The 15,976-nt window shown below is 43.4% G+C and overlaps 1 protein-coding gene and 1 long non-coding RNA gene across 4 annotated transcripts in view; one reads left to right on the top strand and one right to left on the bottom strand.

Annotated features, from left to right (window-relative positions):
• LOC128327856 (uncharacterized) overlaps positions 1-9,811 on the top strand; it is a 29,178-nt gene extending 19,367 nt beyond the window's left edge. For 2 of the 3 annotated variants that reach the window (XR_008308834.1, XR_008308835.1), the window contains one exon: positions 2,107-3,892. This is a non-coding gene — a long non-coding RNA (uncharacterized LOC128327856). Of the gene's footprint in view, positions 1-2,106; positions 3,893-9,638 lie in introns of those variants that run through there. The other variant, XR_008308836.1, reaches the window with a different exon arrangement.
• The window catches only part of FAM241A (family with sequence similarity 241 member A), a 31,009-nt gene that overhangs the window by 11,375 nt on the left and 3,658 nt on the right, over positions 1-15,976 (bottom strand). The gene's annotated exons all lie outside the window — the stretch shown is intronic.

Genomic DNA, 15,976 nt, shown 5'->3' with positions numbered 1-15,976 from the left:
TGGATCAGACCAAAGATCCATCTAGTGCAGCATCTTGTTTCCCCACAGTGGCCAACCAAATGTCTCTGGTAAGTGTACAAACAAGACACGAGGGCCATGGCTTCACTATGGCAATTGGTATTCAGGGGTGAACATCGCATATAGCTAACACAAATAATAGCTATAAGTGTATCTTCCAAGAAGTTGTTTAATCGTCTTTTAAAGCCGTCTGGATTAGTGACCTTTGTGGCAGTGAGTTCCAAAAATTAGTTACATGCTGTATGAAGTAGCACTTCCTTTTGCCTGCCCTTAATCTCCTGCCAGTTTTTTAAAATTGTTATTTATTTTTATTGTTAAATTTATATACAAACAATTCACCATATGAGAAGGCAAAACCCAGAATTTACCTAGTTCTGATCTAAGGTGCAATTCAAATTTCAGCCTCAATCATGAGTATCTTCATTATTGACTAAATTGCTTAAATATTCAGGAATGTTATCAGAGGTCATCTGCTAGATACCATGGTACTATTAGAGAGCAGCACCGAAGAAAATACAAGCATCTCAAATACTACACAATAAGGACTTTCCCCATATTAAGGCTACAATTCCACACACTCATTTGGGGAAAAGCCCATTGCTCAGTAGAATTTACTTTCAGATGATTTGGCTGTTAGTTAAACCCAGTACTCAAAGGCTAATGATGTACTTGATATAACATGCAGTTTGGCTTCGAGTTGACACAATATGCTGCATGCGTGTCAGGCTAGCGTGCTATGCTATTCCTGCAGAATAGGTCTCTCTATGGTTATCAGCCAAGATAGCTGTATGAAACTTTCACATTCAGAGGCCCTATTTCCTAGAGTATCACTAATTCTACTTTTTCTGTCAGTAGCTGAAAGCTACTGAAAGGGGTAGCAATGTTAATCTATTACAGCAAAGAAACAGAGTTTTGTGGCACCTTAATGACCAACAGATATATTGTGGCATATCCTTTCTAGGACTAGAGTCAACTTCATTGGATGGATAATGTGTTATCCTCAGCAGTGACATTATTTATACACACACACACACACACACACACCACTTAATGACACAGCGGGGAAGCAACCTGCCTAGAGAGCAGGAGGCTGTTGGTTTGAATCCCGTGGGTGTGTTTCCCAGAATATGGGGAACTCCTAAATCGGGCAGCAGCGATATACTGTAGGAAGGTGCTGAAAGGCATCATTTCATACTCCGCGGGAGAAGGCAATGGTAAACTCTTCCTATATTCTACCAAGAAAACCACATGGCTCTGTGGTTACCAGGAGTTGACACCGACTTGATGGCACAACCTTATACACACATACCTCTCTCTCAAATACAGAGTAACTATTCACAACAGTAGTAACTGGTAAAAACATAACCTTCCTAGCTTTGCTATACTTAACAGAACTCCAGACTTTCTTTAAGACGTACCCGTGGCTAATCCCATGTTTGGCAGCTCTCGCGAGAGTTTGTGAGCAGCTGCCAGATAGCCACAGGTACAGCAAGAAAATGGAGGTGGCAGCAGCTGGCCGGCAGCTGGGGGAAAGGACGGCGGCGAATAGCTGCCGCTGCCAGGCAGAGAAAGCAGCCGGTAGGTGGGCAAACTACGGTGGCAGGCCGGCAATGGAGAGGGCAGCACACTCCCTCTCCGGCCTGCCTGCCAGCCCAAAGGAAGGATGGCCTGGCCTGCCAGCAAAAGCAGCGGGGAGGAGAAGCAGCGGCCAGGCCAGCTGGCCACCAGGGAAAAACGGGGCAGGGGGGAGAGACAGGGAGAATTAGGGGCACAGATGCTCTGTGCCAGGTCAGCTAGTTTTATGTATTCTATGAATTATCTATAGAATTAAATGGAAGAAATATGTTAGTATAAATGGAAGGTTGCATTAGTCTAAGATTGGTATTCTAAAATATAAATTTTGTTAATTTTGTAGTGCAATGAGAATTAGGTTATAAATATTTCATAATTTAAGGATGTAATATAACAGGAGGAAACTACAGTTGTAGCTTTATATTTGTACCCACAAACATAAAGTAAGATTGCAAAGCTTGAACAGTCAGGAATGACATTTAACTGGTAGTAATTGGTTTCTTTTATTTCTGTAAGGAGGAAAACAAGAACAAGCACAGGATTAAGCTGGAAGTGCTGACCAGAGATAAGGAATAAACTAACAATTAAAAAAAAGCAAAGCAGCCACTATGCAAGAGTGTATTCAGCTGTTATAGCAATAAACGTTCAAATATGATGTCGGTCACAGGAAGAAAAATGGCTTACTGTAAGTTGTTATGGCAACTAAGCTCTTACACAGTAACTCAGCAAATGCAACTCCACCTCAACCAGAGCTTTGTGAAATAGTTTCCTTAGGTGAAACAATTTTTTCAAAAGCATTTTATAAGACAGGAACACAAACCCAGTGTAATTTGCATTAACATTAGGCAGAAATGGGATCTACAGAGATCCAGTGCATTTTAATACACATTAGAGCTGTGCAGTCTGCATTGTACGGCACTTCGTGTCTGTACTGACTGGTCCAGGACAAGTGCATGCTGGTGCTTTAGATATGGCCATATGTTAGGTGGGGCTCCCCTGCACCACACTATTTCTATTTAAATAGGAATTTGCATCATGCTAACCATCCTTATGCCAGCTCCAAACTATGGACATTGGCTGACATTCTGACTACTGCAGGGTGTGTGCTTCTAATATCAGCACACCTGCAGCATAGTCCCTGTGCTGGTCCTTGCACTTCTGAAAAGTGGGCAGTCTTACACAATATGATAGGAGCACACACACAGCAGTAGTCAGGATGTCAGCCAATGAGCCTCAAGTAGCACTTAAGATCTTTTTCAAAGAATGAAAGCACAGATGAGGAAGTCTTGTCATAGATCGGATTGGCCATGAAACTGGTCAAAAAAAGATGGTCAGTGTTTAAGAACATAATAAGAACGTAAAGAAAAGCCCTGTTGGATCAGGCCCAAGGCCCATCTAATCCAGCATCCTGTTTCCACAGTGGCCCACCAGATGCCTCTGTTCGACCAATGGTAAAGTATTCTTAGCATTAACTTTATTCCAACTAAAAATATTTTGGCTTTCCCTAACTCTCCATACTATAATGCCTCGTTCACAGTAGTATTGCATATATCTTTTTAACTAGAACCTTTGTAATTTTCATTAGCTACTGTTTTTCTGGACCCAACCCTAAGCCCTCACAGAAGCTTTATAAAGCAGATAGCTAAATCACATAAATGAAAGAGCTGGGGAAAAGGGATTACTTCCAGGTTATTTCAGCAAGCAAAATGGAATCATGTCTGATCCTAGGCAGAACTTTGTTATGCTACTAGTTTGCTATGGAGCTAAAAGGAAAACAGCCTTTGTTCCTGTCCTTGCTTACAAGACTGCCAAAAGGGCAACTGCTAGGAGCAGGACTTTTTTGCTGGTGGAACCAACACTACAGAAAATCCTCACCAAAAAGGTGCCAACTCCAACATAGGCTTCTTTTTCAGTGAGCTGTTCCTTAGAGTAACTCTGTTTTTAGCTTTTGTCTGAAATACTGTGCTTATGCATTGCTACTGTGCTACAGTTGTGTTTCTGGTTCTGTTGTATAGGAAGTTTTTTAGTTCTACTATTGCTAATACTATTGCTATTAAAACGTATTTGTTTGGCCTGGCTTTCCAGTGTTTTTAAATCTGTTTTAATATTCTAACCTGATTTTGGGGCTTTTACTCACTGTAATTGTTTAATTGTTGTTTTAAAATGTTTTTAAATTGTTAATTGTTTTTATATTGTTTTTAATTTGTTTTAGCTCTTTATTGTTTTAGTAGTTTGTTTTAATTGTAAACTGCCCTGAGCCATTTTGGAAGGGTGGTATATAAATCAATCAATCAATCAATCAGAGGAATTTCATTGTTTGTGTTTTCCATTTTTATATTATGCATTTGATGTGTTTATGTTATAGTGTGCTTGCATAAGCTGTTTTGAGTTTACTGCTAATAAACATATAGAGAATAAATTATCCTCTCTAATAAAATGCTTGGTGTCCGTCCGTGGATGGACACCAAGCGTGCGTTCGTGCCTCGCCTGTTCTGGGCATGCGCAAAGCGCATGCCCAGAACAGAGCAAGGGAGGCACGAACAACAGGACCCGGCAGCCAGAAGCAGCCACCCCGAAGAAGCCGGGTAAGCGGCGGCAGGGGACACTGGCCGAGGCGGTGGCAAAGCCGCCGCCTTGGCCAGAGGACACGGCGTGGCCAAGGTGGCGGCGGAGCCATGGCCACGGCCTGGCCGCGCCGCCGAAGCCGGGCAGGGGGAGGAGGAGGCGGGGGAAGCCGGCCGAGGTGGCGGTGGAGCCGCCGCCGAGGCCTGGTGCCGAAGCCGGGCGGCTGGGAGTCCTTGGGGCCCTTGCCCGGCCGGGGAGACCGGCCGGGAATGTGAGGCGGGGGCGGCCCGCACCAGACCGGCAGCGGCACCCCCAGAGTCCGCCTGGCTGCTGATTTGCCCTTCCCTTCCTAGCGCCCGTTATTCAACGGGCTAAAATTTACTTGTTAAAATATATTTTACAACATTGATCATGGTGAGATAAGGTTAGCTGACAATATTTCACCAAGGAATTGATAGGGATGCCAGCCTGAAAAAACAAATCTATGAATGGAGGTAGTGTGTGGGTGGGTGTGAGTGCATGCATGCTAGGGATGTGCATGGGACTGGTTTGGAGGCCCTTTATGAAAGACTGACGGTTTGGCCAGTTCGAAGGTGGGAATCTCTTTATCTCTTTTTAGGTGGGGGATCTCTTTAAGGATAGGGGAGAGTGCTCTTACCCCTCCCACCGCATTCCCCCCGCCAGCTCTGCCTTTTAAAAGGGTGGCAGCGTACCTCTTGCCGACCTGGTGCCTTCTCGGACCGGAAGTTGATGCTGCTCATGCGCACATCATTACAGGAGCACGAGTGCGATGTGTGCGTGTGCAGCAGCAACTTCCAGTCCAAGAAGCCAGCAGGGCAGCAAGGAGGTACGCTGCTACCCCACCGGACCGTTCTAAAAGCCAGCGCCAGTGGGGAAAATGTGGGGGGGAAAGACCACGCTCCACCATCCTTAAACAGACCCTCCACTTTGAACCGACAGGCTCCGGTTCTGTGTACACCACTAGTGCATGCATCCGCTTGTCCGTATTTATGTTTTATGAGCAATTCTGGAATTGTTGAGCAATTCTGGAATTGTTTGGCGAACGGGGAACCACATAGTTTTTACATGGTAACCCTCGCCTCAAGAACAAAACAAACCAAGACCAAGAACTTAGGTCGCCCGCATCCATTTTAAGAGTGGGGGGAGGTGCACTTACCCATCCCGTTGCTTTCACCCCGCCAGCATCCATTTCTCTTTGGGGCGGCAGCGTACCTCCCTGCCACCCCACTGGCCAGATATGGCCAGAAGTTCCAGAAGCCGGAATCTCTGCCACCGTGCACAGGCACATCTGGAACTTCCAGCCATATCTGGCCAACAGGGCAACAGGGAGGTACGTTGCCACCCCATTTCGAGACATAATAAACTACTTCATTTTGAGACATAATAAACTGCCTTTCTACTTCAAAAGTCCATTAGGAGTTACACAATTAAAAATGCAACAGTATAAAACCAATATCAAACAGTTATAAGACAGAGCAAGAGATTCAAGTTGCTCCCTTTTTACATTTTCCTCATTAGCCCACCAACAACCAATTAAAACAAGGATTCAAACTTGACACAAGAGGATTGTTTAGCTAAGGAACCTAACCCCATTTTGGGGGTTAAGTCAAGCACTCCAATAGCATAGTTTCCGTGAATGTTACCCCTGCAATATTAGAGGGCCTTCTGGATTTTGTTTTTGGAGGTTTCCTAGCAGTGTAACAACAACAATGACTTTGCCTGGTCAATGATGGGCGTCATGTACAGGTGTGTGTGTGTGTGTATGTGTGTAGATAAACAGCTATCTATACAGCTTGTAAACATAATGTTACCTTAATGTAAATAATAAGATTTCTACATTGATGTAAGGTCCTAAGAAAAATGAGACATAGCCAGGCGCTGAGCCAGCCGAGTGGCAGCCTGCGTCCAGCCCCGCTTGGCAGGCCCCTACAATATGCCTGTGCGCTTGATGTCACACGCACAGGGGCGTGGCCCGGCTCCATAAGAGCCCAGAGCAAATTCCCCCCTCCAACGCCATCGAGACCCCGGGAGAACTCTTCACCAATTATTTCAGGCAGCTCCAACTGCCCGATAGAACGTTTCCCCCTTCCTCTCCCTCTGGAGGGAGAGAAAGGAGAAAACGTCCTATCAGGTAGCTGACACTGCCTGAAATGACAAGCTGAGAGCTCGTTCGGGCTCTCAGGAGCCCAGGCCACGCCCCCTTGTCACGTGACCAAGGGGTGTGGCCTGGGCTGCCGAGAGCCCGAACAAGTTCTCAGCTCGTCATTTCAGGCAGTGTCGGCTGCCTGATAGGACTCCCCCCCCCCTTTCTCTCCCTCCAGAGGGAGAGGAAGGGAAAAATGTTCTATTGGGCAGTCGGAGCTGCCTGAAATAATTGGCGAAGTGTTCGCCAGGGCTCTCGGTGGCCCGGTCATGCAGGGGAGGGGGAGTTTGCTCTGGGCTCCTATAGAGCCCAAGCCACGGGGCGGGGCTCTCTTGTCGGCCTTTCCCCATTGGTGGCCTGGGATCTTTGAACCCTTTCGCCCAATGGTGGCTCCGCCCCTGGACATAGCCAAGATGACCTCAGTATAGCCATAAAAACAATCTGGCTGTGCAAACAGAAAGGTTAGACAGCATACCCCTGCTAACTTGGCAAAGAGGCACCTTTTAACGTGGTGATTCTCTTTATTTAGCAGGGGGAGAGTAACTGGCCCTATTCACCTCCAGCACAGTACCTCCAGTGACTGCTGATGGTGTCTATCTTATGTTTCTTTTAGATTGTGAGCCCTTTGAGGACAGGGATCCATCTTATTTATTTATTATTTCTCTGTGTAAACTGCCCTGAGCCATTTTTGGAAGGGCGGCATAGAAATTGAATGAATGAATGAATGAATGAATGAATGAATGAAATCATCCCCTCCAGATCAGGTGGGAGCAACCACCATTTGGTTCCTCCTCCCCCAGGACTCTGAAAGCCAGGGTCTCTAAAGCTTTTTGATATCGTGATTTTTATCTATCTATCGATCTATCTATCGTGACTATATAAATATATAAAGTTATTTATAACATATTATAATATATATTATATATTAAACCCCCTCCATTAAAGCTACTGATATATAGAATTAGGCAGAGGTCATTTTTTCTAAGATTTCCTTCAGGAAGTACAAAATCATAGCCCTAATAGTACATTCCTGTCCAGCTGTCCCATTGTAATCCAACATGAGCACGATACAATTCTAGTTCTAACTGGAGAAGATGACAACTAGATTCATGTCATCTCATTCTCATGAGAGCTCACCTCTTGAGAAAAACCTTCCTCTGGCCTATCAGCCAAAGAAGTGCTGCTGCTGTGCTTCTGCTTGCCCTAGGTAGGTAGGTAGGTGTGTGTGTGTATGTTTGTGTTGTGTTGTGTTGTGTTGTGTTGTGTTGTGTTGTGTTGTGTAGGTAGGTAGGAGGAGGAGGAGCTGGGTAGTAGTTGGTTCCTGTCTCCCTGGTCTCCCATCACCCTTGACTGCCCCTATCTCTCAGAAAACACAGGTAAAATCACTGCCTGCCGACAGCTTGCTCCCAACTCCCTTTTAAGTTAAGTTAAGAGACCCCCACTTTGAGAACCCCCTGCTCTAAGCCATCTCATCTGGCTACATCCAGGTGGAATGACCAAGACAGACAGCTGGAACCAATTGTTCTCCTCCTCCCACAACTTTCTCCTCTGTGGCCATTCCTCCTGGTCATCATGTCATTTGAAGGTTTTGGTATTGGAATTGGCTTGTTTTACTCTTCTCTCCCCATTCCCTTTTTATTGTCTCTATTAGATGGTAAGCCTACAGGCAGAGCTTGAATAGCATTTTACTCTATGGGCAGCACCTAGAAAGGTTTAGGCATGCTAGTAAACGCCATTAATGCTGTTTGGCATGTGTAATTAGCAGGCTTGGAACAACTGAAAAGACAATACTTGGGTTTAGAAAGCTATGAGTGGAGTTTTGTTCATGCAATGGGGCTGTCATGCTTCCTTCTTTCACCTGCAGCCTTCTGCAAAAAGCCATTCCTAAAGATAAAACAACAACATGGGGTGTGGTGCAGGTGACTTCAGCCAGAGATAGGAAAGTAAGCACAGGTTCATTTTTTCTGCTTGTGCAAGGGGTTCTCTAGATCTCCTCCTGTATACATGCAAGTCTATGAAGCAAAATCAAAGCATTATCATAGGTATGGAACAAGCTTATCAAAGGCCTTAGAAGCCTATTTTACACACCAGTTTTTGAAGCAGAGTCAAAACAGAGTCAAGTACAGAGCAAGTGTATCAAAGGGGCACTCTACCTTAAACAACAACACTCATGTAGTTTGTGAATCACTCCCATACACTGGTCACTGTTTTGCCCAACATCTCCCCCACCCCACCCTCACGTAGCTCAGAAGAGAGATCCAATATATCTGTGTCTGCCTTACTATTGCTACAGAAGTAGCAATGGTACTGCTTGCAGGTGATTTACCTTTACTGAGTTGGAGGACATGGAGGTAATAACAGCAAATTGAGTCAGATGCTGAAATCCAAGTGGTGACCAGCTGCATGACTAAAGTTACTCTCTACATACTAAAAAGCCGTTTCCTCCCTATCTTGCCTTTGGTCACTGGAAATCCGTAACAGGAACTCCAATAATCAAATACAGCTTGTGAAATAAGTTTCTGCAGTCTAACCCAAAGGTTACTCAACCATCTAGTACCTGATGAAACTCACACATACAGGTTTATAGAGAAGCATGACTGCTTATTTGTTGTTCAATTTATATACCACCTTTCATAAAATGTATCACAAGGATGTTATCCCCATCACTACTACTACTACTACTAGACCTAGAAGTGCATAAATATTTGGAAGATTATGTTGCTTGGGCAAGGGAGAGAGAGCCTCCTCTCATGTATAGCTTATTCAAAGCAGGGCAGGGTGGGGGCGGGTGGAGATGGTAAACCAATTATTTCTTTTTCAACGTAAGCAAGTATTCTGTGTCAATCAATCTGGTGAGTTTTACAATCAGATTCCTTATATTGTATAATTCCTTGTTAGTTTCATACTAACTTATATTAGTCCCAAAACGTTCCATAAATGTCACATTTTCATTTGGACTATTTAATGAAAATATAACTTATGTAAAGCTCCTTGACTAAGCCCAGAGTTCGTAATGGAACTTAGTGATGACTATGAACCTGGATGCTGCTCACTAGGGCTAAATAGATAATCATCAGTGAAAAAAACTATGAAACTTCAGCCCTGCATTTTCATAGGGCTGCTGCCAATTTACTATCTATTTCTCAGGTTATCTATGCTGTTCTTGAGATGTTATAAAATTTTAAATTCCTCTCACATAAGTTCTTTCCTAACATGTTCTTGTGACTTAGAATGTAGTAATGAGTATGTCATTAGCAACATGGAACTACTGAAAACGCAGCTTTAAAACTGCAAACAGAAGCTTTGTTTCTCCTTTTAGAACACAGGAGAGGTTGCCTCGACAGGAAAACAGAACAAAGGGAAAGCATGTTCATTGTCAATGTCAACAGCTCGGTCACAACCAACAGAAAACCATATGCCTGATTTCACAGACCAAGTCAGTTACAAACATTGCAAAGTTATACAACAGTAAACACTTGGTTTTTGTAAGCATTTGTTAAGTGTTTTGTAAATTCTTTAAACTTAGTTGCAAAATATGTTTAGCAAATGGGGTTCCACAGAATTTCATGCAATGGTTTTAATATGTTCTTACAGTACATACATAGAAGCCGTTCTCACAACTGGGCAGGCAGGGTGGCAGGCAGGCAAGGCTTGTTTTACTCATTTTCTCCCCAGACGACCGAGTTCTGCTGTTGGGAGCATGAACTGCGGTCCCAGGTGAACAGTGCTGCATTCCTGCAACTCTGAGCTCTGGAGGCTGGGATGACACACCCCATAGGGTTGCCATGCCCCCCGGAATTTCAGGTTTCATCCGGATTTTAAGCATCTCACCCAGATTTGCCTGGATTTTAGCTTTTTTTTTTTTTTAAGCTATGTTCTAGCCCTTGTAGAAGCAGAGTTATGGAGCATAACGTGCAGTCACTATTCTGCTCAAACATTATTTTCAAGCCAGTTTACATAATATGCAAATTAGCTGCCCAGATTTGGAAAGCCAGAATATAGCAACCCTAGGTCCCCGGAGATCCCACAATGCACTGTGCGAAGGCACAGTGCATTGTGGGGTAGAGACGTGCAAGAACCGATATGGACGCCCTTTTACGGACCTCCAAACCGGTTCGAAAGTCTGGTGGTTCCGAAGTACAGAGGAAGTACTGTACACTGGGGCAGCAAGGAGTATGCTGCCGCCCCACAGGACTGTTTTTAGACACAGCACCAGTGGGGGGGTGGGTTAGGAGCACCCTCCTGGTCCTTAAAGCTATCCCCACCCCCCCCGAACCGGCAGTCGCCGGTTCTGTGCATATCACTATTGCGGGGATCGCCCCAGCAACTAGTGGGTGCGTGCTTGACTGCCCTAGCCTGGTCTTGGCTGCTTGTGAGAACAGCCTCATAGACTATGCAGCCTGCTTACTGACTAAGTAAATGGGCTCACCTAAGTAAATGGTCTTGAGGCAGGCTCTTCAGCCTTTAAGTCTTCATGGCAAGATACGTAGTTTCCACATGAGCAGATCTACTCAAAATAAAGCATCCTAGCCTGCCATAATAATCACCAGTCAGTCAGATATTCATTTTACATCTGCTTCTGGGGAAGACCCCACCACTGGTGTTTGTAGAGGGGGGAGGATTTTGCCCTTCTTTTCTTCCCTGGAAATGCCCTTCACCACTTGAAAAATGTACTTCTAAGGGTTGTACGATCCTCAGATGCATATTTTCAGGTGGCACAGGGTGCTTCTGTGGAAAGGGGAGATCAGTGAAATGCAAACACACAGACCAACTATTACTAGCTGAGTTAGTAGAAGCTTTGTGCATGAGTGCATCTCACATAGTGCACATGCAGCCTTTATCAGGATGTTGGTCACTGATTATATGGCTATAAGCAAAAGTGATTTAAAGCAAGCCTTGGGATGCAATCTTACATTTGTAAGGCTCAGATCCTACTCACACAATCACAAATAAGCTCAGATCTAGTCAGGAGAATATACTCCCTTTGTATTCCCTGCACACTCCCTGCACAGCAGTGGTCCCTCTATTTTTTTTCATCTCTGTGTGGAATGCGTTTTGTTCTGGGCAGCAGTATCAAGGCACTGTGTCTGCACATGCATTCAGAGTGGGGCCTTCCTAATTCAACCTGAGCGGGATCTAAAATTAACTGAGCGGACATCAGAAAACTTGTGAGCGCACGCACGTGCGCACACCTTAGAGGAAACAGTGATGCACAGGATCAAGCTTGTAACAGAAAAGTGTGCCAACATATGTACACACAGGATATGAGTTTCCTTGACAGGAAGCCAGCACCTAGACTAAGAAGAAATTTTATTTATTTATTTTTACATTTCTATACCGCCTTTCGTTAAAAACAACCCCAAGGCGGGGTTATAAAATATAAAATATAAAACCATCTAGGTATACGGTTATTGGAGAATGCAACTATATTATGCAAGTACTAATGTATTAAAAGTTACTTTCCCCCCTACCCTGTGTATTGTGCCTACATATTCTGACATTCCTCCAAACCTTTTGTTTTTGCTGTCAGTCTTCTCTGCATAAAAAACACTCAGCCAGTTTAAAATATCCCTGCCATGTGGTGACTGCTTTTCTAGGAGTGGCTTTGATGCAGCTGGAGTAACACTGAAGTGATCCAATGACATGGGCACAGGCCAATTCTATGTGTCCTCCTAAGTTTAGAACTGGAATCTTACTAGGGAGGGGTGCCAGTTCCATAGGAAAGACCCATATAATTGGCTCCTCCCCACATGGTTGGAGCTTGATATTACAGCCACCTAAGAGGGGAAAATGTTTCTCACACAGCAAGTTGAAAGGGTCAAAGAACAGCAGAAGAGAGTAGAGGCAAATCTGACTTGCAAATCCTATCAAAGTAAAAGTGATTATGGATGTCACTCTGCTATAAGTTACAAACCCACATATCCAACTAACTTCAAAGAGGTATCTGTGTGTAGGACTCTGGCATGGTAATTTGGTGTAGAGATCAAAGGAAAAACTGGACAAATCCTGATCAACAGCTATTAAAGGATCAGAGTTATCCTTCTTGGAGCATGACAGCCATCAGTGTGAGATATGTAATTATGATATAACAAACTACAATACAACACAACTACAAGGTATTGCTTTCCAATTGCCTATTAATCCTCTCATATATTCATACAAGATGTTTTTTGGAACACCTTATTCATTCATTCATTCATTCATTCCATTTTTATACTGCCCCCATCCAAAGGCTCTGGGCTGTGCACAACAAGAAAAAACCCTAACAATCAATCATTGAAAACAAGTAGATTTAAAACAATACTAAAAACAGATTTAAAACAGTTTAAAACCATTTAAGAACAATTTTAAAACCTTGGAAGTTCAGACCAAAGAAACAGGTTTTAAGGGCTCTTTAAGGCTAGCACTGAACCCAAACTACAAATTTCTGCTGGGCATGCATTCCACAGCCCACGAGCAGCTACAAAGAAGGCCTGGTTCCGAGTTGCCACCAGATGTACAGGTGGTAACTAGAAATGGACTTCTCCAGATGACCTTCACATGCGGTGGGGCCCATACAGAAGAAGGTGCTCTCTAAAGTAACCCGGACAAAAACTATTCAGGGCTTTAAAGGTAATAACCAGCACTTTGTATTTTGCCCTGAAACATATTGGAAGCCAGAGCAACTGTTTAAGTACAGGCATAATATAGTCTCTCCAGGTTATCCCAGAGACCAATCTGGCTTTCGCATTTCTAAATGAAGTTTCTAAACTGTGTACAAAGGAAGCCCCACGCAGAGTGCATTGCAATAGTCAAGCCTGGAGATTACCAGCTGATGCACCACTATTTTGAGGTTGTTCTCTTCAAGGAATGTATGCAGCTGTCGAATCAGCTGAAGCTGATGGAAGATGCTCCTGGCCATGGCCTCCATCTGAGATACCAGGGGGAGACCTGGAGCACTCCCAAGCTGCGTACCTGTTCCTTCTGGGGGAGTGTAACCCCATCCAGTACAGGGATATCTAACTCATCTCTCAAATTCTGATCCCCTACTAGGAGCATCTCCGTCTTGCTTGGATTCAGCTTCAATGTGTTGCCCCCCACTCCGCATCCAAGACCATTACTGTCTGTAGGCAGACATTTAGGGAATGAGTGCCATTTCTCGATGAAGACGGCAAGGAGAAATAGATTTGGGTGTCAACAGCATACCGATAACACCCTGCACCAAATCTGATGATCTCACCCAGCATTGGTGACATAATGTTTTTCTTACCAATCTCTCAGGGTTATGTTAGGGGTATATACATATATTTGTTTTTCATTTTTGTTATTTATGTTTAAATTTGTTTCAGGATCATTCAGGTCCTACAGTGTTCATGCGGACCAGGTTCTGTTTTAGAATGACACTGCATCCTGGGGCACTATGGGTGCCTGCCAGGAAGTGGCTGTGCATTGCAGTTGCTGCTTCTGCTGCAGTTTGATTTCCATGCATTCTAAAATGCACACTTTTATTTATGTTTATATTTTTATATGCATGTATGTGTGTGCGCGCACACATTTTAGAATGCATGGAAACCAACTGCATCAGGCCCACTACCTTCAGTTTGGTTTTCATTTGTTCTGAAAACCAATACACACCAGTGGTTAATGCATGAAAGTGTTTTACTATCCACCTCACTCCAATTAACATGATTTATTAGTGTGACACTTATTCATTAAACACACGTGGACAAATGTGTTGGTACCCCTCCATGAAAAAAGAACCCACAATTGTCTCTGAAATAACTTGAAACTGACAAAAGTAACTGGCACCCATCAAGCTCCAGTTTTGTCTCATCTGTCCAAAGGACATTCTCCCAGAAGCATTGTGGCTTGTCAATATGCATTTTAGCAAATTCCAGTCTGGCTTTTTTATGTTTTTCTTTCAACAGTGGAGTCCCCCTGGGTCTTCTTCCATTGAGCCCACTGTCACTCAAAAAGCGACAGATGATGTGATCAGACACTGAAGGACCTTGACCTTGGAGTTCAACTTGTATCACTATGGAAGTTGTCCTTGGCTTTTTGTCTACCATTCTCACTATCCTTCTGCCCATTCTGGGGTCGATTTTCCTCTTGCGGCTGTGTCCAGGGAGGTTGGCTACAGTCCCATGGACCTTGAACTTCTTAATAATATTTGCAACTGTTGTCACAGGAACATCAAACTGCTTGGAGATGGTCTTATAGCCTTTGCCTTTAACATGTTTGTCTATATTTTCTTTCTGATTTCCTCAGACAACTCTCTCCTTTGCTTTCTCTAGTCCATGTTCATTGTGGGACACACACTGATACCAAACAGCAGAGTGACCACTTTTCTCCATTTAAATAGGCTGAATGACTGATTGCACGATTGGAGACATGTGTGATACTAATTAAAGAAAACAGCTAATTTGAAACATCACTCTAATCCAATTATTTATGATCTTTTCTAGGTGTATCAACAAATGTGTCCAGGCCACTTTAGAATATCTTTGTAGAATAAGCAATACTTTATCTCTTTTCACACTTGCTTTGCTTTACTCGATGACATATGAAAGGCATGCAAGTATACACGGGTTGCTTTTCATTTAATCGCTTTTCAGGAGGCATAAAACACTTTTTCAATGAGCTGCAAGGGTACCAACAAATTTGTCCACGTGTATATTTCTTTTAACATTTCTTTTGCTTTAGAAACAAACCATGTTCTGACACCACCAACCAAATCTGTATTCAAGGAGATAACTGCTTGTAATTGATTTTGAGGCTTTATTTTCTTTTATGACTCATGCTCTAAATGTGAATACTGTTTAAGCTATGTTGTCATTTTCTTACCTCATATCAAGCATCTGAGATTCTCAAGAGAGGCAATTAATATAAACTGTAGTAACTCAAGCCTTCTGAAGCAATCTGCAGAATTTCCTTACAAAAGCTTTCCTCAACCTTTCAAGTCTTGCTTTACTTTATCAGTTTCAATGACAAAGTATATACAATGAAAGATGATTAAGATGTCTTGGCTCTAGAGTGACCAAGAGGGTGAGAAGGACTGCTGTTTACCATTTGAGAACTTTTTTGCTAAGTTGTAACAACCACTTTCATTCCCCACATCAAGTATTAAAGAGGTACTTGAAGACTGGTTTTATTCCTTGATCCACCAAGATTTCCAGTGGTTTAATCAGTAATCTTGGGGAGCCTGTTCAGATCTGAAAACTACACCACACAAATAGGTTGATAATTTTAAAGCTTTTTAACTTTAATAATTTTAAACTCCAGCCTTCTCCCTGGGATTGCATGTTTTATCTCTTTCATTAGTGCATTCTGGGAACTGTAGTTCAAAACCCTGAAGGAACTTTACAGTAATATTGAGTCATCAGTATCAAGAGACTAGGTGCAAACACTTTCAATCAAAGATGAACCCTCTCAACTTTTGGTTCTTGTGTTTGCAAGACAGTCTACTCTTCTCTTTCTGCAGACTGGTAAGGTGTCCCAGAAGATCAGTTCAACAAAAATATTCTGACATCATCTGCCTTCAGATGTATTACCAAGCCACCTGCTGCTGTATCCTTACTTGGCAGTAATAGGCAAACTTTTTCATCCAGAAAGTTTTAGTGGCACATTTTTAAGTAGCCTGGCTCCTCAAGGTCTTGGGTTCCAGACAAATAGAAAGAG

This window comes from Hemicordylus capensis, chromosome 5 (genome assembly GCF_027244095.1).
Source record: "Hemicordylus capensis ecotype Gifberg chromosome 5, rHemCap1.1.pri, whole genome shotgun sequence".
In the NCBI taxonomy this organism is placed as follows: Eukaryota; Metazoa; Chordata; class Lepidosauria; order Squamata; family Cordylidae; genus Hemicordylus; species Hemicordylus capensis.
Note: the sequence above shows the minus strand (reverse complement) of the source record. Positions and strands in the feature narration are given on the sequence as shown.